We start from the raw sequence: 6,000 nt of genomic DNA, 5'->3' as shown, positions 1-6,000 counted from the left end.
TAAGAAAAACGAATCTGACTATTCAGTAGCACTTTTCTAAGCAAAATGTCTAAAACATTGCTTCCCAAACCATTTTTAAACAGCTTTATGGAAGTATGAACTAGACTTTTTGAAGGTCGATTTTTTTTTCAGAAAACGTAAAATTTTTGAGACTTACATCTGTTTTGAAATCTTTAGTAGTAGGAGGAGGAAGAGGGGAGGAGTTGGCCAGACATATTGGAGGGTATATAAAAAACTAATCTGTATATTTTAATATCTGACAAGAGCTGAAAGGATAAATAAATGCATTCTTCTGGTGAAAAACTTCCCATGAGACTACATATGCCATCTGTTCCTACCGGATATGACTGTATGCAGACCTACCTGTCTCCTACCTGCAGTCCTACATAAACAGCTATCATTTGTTTAACAGAAGTCCCTACTGAATTTTCACTGTTCTGCCAGGTTTCATATTCTGGATATATGTTTTCTTATTTATTCTTTCCTTTTCTGGCAAATAATCAAATAGGGAAAAAGAAGACTGATGATAATAATAATATTTAGTAGACATTGACTGAGCCAGATGCAAGGCTAGAACATTGCTTAGATTGACTGAGACAATGCTCACAATCACCATCATTGATGCCATTATTGTGCTAATTTGGCATACAGGTACCACAACATCAGTCAGTGTTAGACCCCGGATTCCCATCCTGCACTCTGTATCCAGAGCCTGTGACACCAGTTAGGAAACTATTAAGATGCCCCCTAAATGGAAAGCCCTCATCTCTCAGCCCCACCTCTTCCCACCTCCATGATGTGGCCAAGTTCGTTTCCAGACATCTCCTCGCTCTCAGAGGATGTGGTAAGCACATTTTCAAGGTTGGTCAACATGTATGAATGTGTGTGTGTACGTGGGTGTATGTATTTAGCCTCTTGCCTTATTTCCATAAGGAACTGGTCTTCAACTTTTTGCATTGTAATTTCTCCCTTTTGAACATTGTCTTCAAAGACTTAATGTTCAGTAGTGGAATCTCATAATTTTTCTTCCTTATACGTCCTTGTATTCCCCTAGAGAAAGGATGCTGCTGCAAACTGGCAAATTTCCAGAACACTTGTTGAAGCAAATTCTTGAGGGGCAGCCTTAGTGAGAGAGGCTCATGATCTGCCCAGTTACCCATTCTTGCCCTTCTTTTGAAAGTGCCAGTCACCAGAATGCAGTGTTAACTCTGAAAAAGGGCCACCTTGTCTTCCTGGCCCTCCCTAAAGGCATTCTGCCCATCTCTGCCTCCATTGCAGATGCCCAGCCACTGGGAGGGAAAGGAAATCCTTGCCCTTAGCACAGCTGATTTCCCTGCATTCCAGGGCAAACCCCTGAGATGACAGCCACCTCCTGGACAGGTGCCCCGTTCTGCTTTGTACTTATGTAGCCTCGTTTCTTCCCACATTCTGTGGTGGTTTCCTCCAGAATCATCTCTTCCTCGATAATCTGCACACTCACCTCTGTCGTCATGGGATTTGTAAATATTTCTCCCACTCCATTCTTGAACTGAAATGGGACTCTGCCTCGAAGACACAGCTCCCCACAGTCTTTTAATTTGAAAACTATTTGTTTTTTACTGCACACTGGGTCCATCTTGTCCTCAGCCACTTCCTTATAATAATAACAGCATCTTCCACACTTCTGTCCACAGGCTGTCCAGCCTTCTCCACTTGGCATCAGTCTCACTCAGGGACCTAATGAACACCTCCTTCATTCATCGCAGCCTTGGCACCGTGCTCAGATGCCTCCTCTCAACCCTTGCAAAGCTTTTTGCTGTGATTTTCACCTGACTAATTTTCACAGTATTACAATATGACTATTTTTTCTTTGTTCAACCGTCATTTCTATTCCAGTATTTTCAAACTTTCTAATTTTTTGCCTTTAAATACTACCCCTTGTAAATAGCCTATTGCAAAGGCTATTAACCGGGTTGTTTGAACCACTGAGATTATCTCCAGTTCATCCTTATCATCAGACTGAGTTTCCTGATTGCACCCCCATCATTGTATTTCATGTTTTCTAGTTATGCTTTCTGTTTTACCTTTTCCTCATTTTTCCTTTTGATGATTTAAACAATATTTTTTGTTTCACTTCATCTCATATTTTTCCAGTAGAGTTTGAAGTCAAACAGTATCTATATCTTATCTCTGAATAAGAAATACCTTAGCGTATTTTCACTTTTCTCCCCCACCACGATAACCATTGTAGATCTCCTAGGATTCTATATTTAGATTTTTTAAATTATGGCAACAATTATTTAGACATATACTTAAGTTTTACTACTATAATTAGCATTAATATTTCTCTTAGCCTAAAATTTCCTTAAAACAATTTATTCTTAAACAATTATTTCAGAGATATCCTCTAGTTCGGTAAAAATTTATGAGCCTTTGAGTATCAAAAATAAGTTTTCAATTTGTCCTTTCCCACAAATTCTGGTATAGCTGGACAGAGGAATCGAGTTTCCAGTTAATTTCCCCTTGGAATGTTTAAGATAGTTGTCATCCCGCAATCAATATATATGATGAAAATTTCATTATTAACCCAACTCGTATTCCCTCACAGATAACCTCGGTCTCTTCAGTCTACTTCTCATCCTCTTTACTATGCTGTTCTCATTCTTAACTTATTATAATCATGTTTTAAGTTTCAGCAGACTTTCTTCCCTATTTTATAACACTATTCATTTTGGGGATTAAATCATGTCCAGCGTCTCTAAACATTTATTTTAAATTTTTAAATGATTTGGGATTGCCCCTGTGCAGTCCCGTGTTAACGAATTATTCTGTTGGTTAGAGTTGATGGCTTATTCACTTTGCTTCTTTTCTTTAAGCAGTTAGTGAGGTTCAATTTTCCTACTTTTCTTTTAATTTGATTCTCTGTGTTCCTTTGTCTTTGAGTACGGATGTAACTGGTTACAGGACCTTGTTTCTTGTACTTGAGCGGAACAATTGGGGCAGGCTGTGCTACCTGTTGGGGTGAGTTGGCAATCTTGATCTCTGTTTCTTGAGGTTCCCATGTCCTCATGACGCTACTCTCTTCCTAGGACACCCCTCTCGTCTCCAGCCACTGCCTGCTGCTTTATTCCTTCTGCAGATACACCAGCTAACCTCTGCTTCTTCAAACAGTGTTGAGGGGGTGGGCAAGGAAAAACCAGCTATTTCTCCAAATTTCTCTCTCTTTAGTGGCCCTAATGTTTGTTCCCTGGTTTCTCATTCTGGTCCACCCACCTCCTCAGCTTTCCCTTGTGTGTTTTTTATTATGTAGGGTTTGATCAGAGGCTCAGAAGTACTATGAATAACATTAAGTAGGGCATTGATTGTGAAGATTAAGCCTCACACAGTCCTTTGTGGGAGCTCACAAAGAGGTCTTTGGAAGGCATCTAGCTACAATGATGAGCCTGGTGTCATATGAATCCAAAAAAGAGTTAGATACATGGCAGGGAAACACAAAAACAAATTCAAACCCAAGAGGACAAACTGAACCCTCAAGAACAAAGGGGAATCTGTGTCAGTCTCTCACTGCCTCCAACCTTGACCATGAAATGACCTGCAGAAGAATCTGTTGACCTTCCCACAGATACCTGGCCTGGCTGGGAAGAACCTGAAGTACGGGCACCTGGCTGGGCTAATGAGCCAGCAGATCAGAGAGGATACATGTGAGCTACAGCACTTCCACCTCCCACTGAGACCTTCCGACTTTAATGACTGCTGCCCCATTTTGCCTTCAGATATTGCACATCCTTCTCCAATCCAGTGCATCTGGTAAAGAGGATTCTGGGAAAAATAGCTAAGTTGACACAGTTGAGCACCACCAGTCAACCTCCTACCCTGGCCCCTGTGCACATCTCTTTTAATCACCCTTAATTTTCAAATGAATAAAATTAGGCTGTCACCTGCTGTGTTTCTGCTTTTTCTCATACACTGAGGACATTTCAACTGCTCCCCAAAGAGAATGCACAGTCACATTATACACCTTTGGATGAGGTTCACTGCTCTTTTAGCTGAGTCACACCCCTTTAATATGCTGAAGACTAAATACTAATATAGAAGACTATCTACTACTCACATTTTTATGTGAGGTGACAGGATATGGGGGAAGGGGGAAGTTGGTTAATTGTACAGTAATACATAAATACCAAAATAAGGGAGAAATACTCATACTATTACAGTCTCATTTCTACAATTGCTCACGTGGTCATAGCTCTTACAAATTCGCCCTCTCATCATCCATACCTTATTTTCTCCACCATCTGTAAGCATCTTGGTGTGATCCTTTGTCTGATGGGGTGACCCAAATCAGCTTCATTTCTGAAGGTTCCAGTCCTGGCTCTTTTGTGTTTCTGTAGTTTTCCATTGATTGTCATCCAGGACATGGGACTACTAAGAGGTGTCCCAGGGGACATCTAATATTCCAGACACATGTCCCGTTACTCTTACTGTAAAGTAGCAACCCAATGCTTCTTTGATAAGAAGGTATTGATTTTCTGCAGCCAATACAGTAACCCCTTCCTGAGTGTAAGTTATCCACTGTTGCCAAATGTCAGTTTCTTCATCCATTTTTTATTAAAATAAACTTTTTAAAATCTTAGAATACGTTACCTTTGTGGAAATGTTTAGAGTGTGTTTAGAGTTTCTGTGTACCGCGCTATGCTAGCAGCTTGCCCTAGTAGGGTGCAACTGTCTCAATGAAGAAACCAATGTTGATGTATTATTGTAACCAAAGTTTATTCAAATGCCGTTAGTTTTTCCCCTCATGTCTTTCTTCTCTTCCAAGACCCCGTCCAGGATACTACATTGCATTAATTTTCATGTCTCCTGAGCCTCCTCTTGGCTGTGACAGTTTCTCAGCCTCATTGTTCTAATGACTTCGAGGAGTCATTCAGTGCTTTTCAGGACTACTGGTCAGGTACTTTGTAGGTATTTTGTAGAATGTTCCTCAACAGGCATTTGTCTGATGTTTTTATCATGATTAACTGAGGTTGTATGTTTTTGTGAGGAAGACAATTTTAGAGGAGAGACTTTCCATTTTAATGGAAACAGTACTAAGCTGTGTCCCCTGCTGGCATTGTTCCTCCTTGGGAGTAAGACTCTAGACACCAGATGTTGTCTTTTGAATACCCTACTCTGAGACGTGCGTAGTTGAGTGTGTTAACATAATGTCAATGTCACCCTAAGGAATCGACTCTTTTCAACTTGTGATGAAAATTTAAGCATAAAAGTGATCCTTCCCTACAAAGTATGCATAATTTAATCTGCTGAGCCAATCATCAAACATCTAATCTAAAACGAATTTTGTGTTCAGTTTATATTTTAAAGGAGACTCTAATGAGAGTAAAACTATGACCAATCTTAAAAGAAATGTGAACAAGGCCATGTTTTCAATATTTCGGTCCATCTGAAAATCTCTTTAATCATTCAATTGGGTTAGAAGATGAAAAGTATTTTGATCTTGATTCCTAATTTCATTTAGAAAAGGGAGAAAACTAGAGCTGCTCAAAGATAATTTAAAAAAAAATAAATAAATGCACTATTCTGTTTGAATTGTGTCTCCCTACAGAGATACACTGAAGTCCAAAGCCCCAGGACTTCAGGCTGTGACATTTTTGCAAATAGGGTCTTTACACAGCTAATCAAGTAACAAAGAGGCCATTAGTGTGGGCCTTAATCCAGTATGGTGTCTTATAAGAAGGAGAAATTTGAGCAAAAAGACAGCAAATTATGGAGGGAAAATGATGTGAAGACACATAGGGAGAAAATGACCAGGTGACTGGAGTGTGTCTACAAGCCAAGCAATGGCAAGGAATGCTGGCAAACACCAAATGCTGGGACAGGCAAGGAAGGATTCGCCCCCATAACCTTCAGAGGGAGCATGGCCCTACTGACATCTTGATTTCAGGCTTCTGGCCTACAGAACTGTGAGAAAATGTCTGTCTATTGTTTTAAGCCACCAACAGTGTGTTACTTTGTTACAGCAGC

This window comes from Camelus bactrianus, chromosome 3 (genome assembly GCF_048773025.1).
Source record: "Camelus bactrianus isolate YW-2024 breed Bactrian camel chromosome 3, ASM4877302v1, whole genome shotgun sequence".
Taxonomy (NCBI): Eukaryota; Metazoa; Chordata; class Mammalia; order Artiodactyla; family Camelidae; genus Camelus; species Camelus bactrianus.
The sequence above is the reverse complement of the archived record's forward strand: the minus strand, read 5'-3'. Positions refer to the sequence as shown.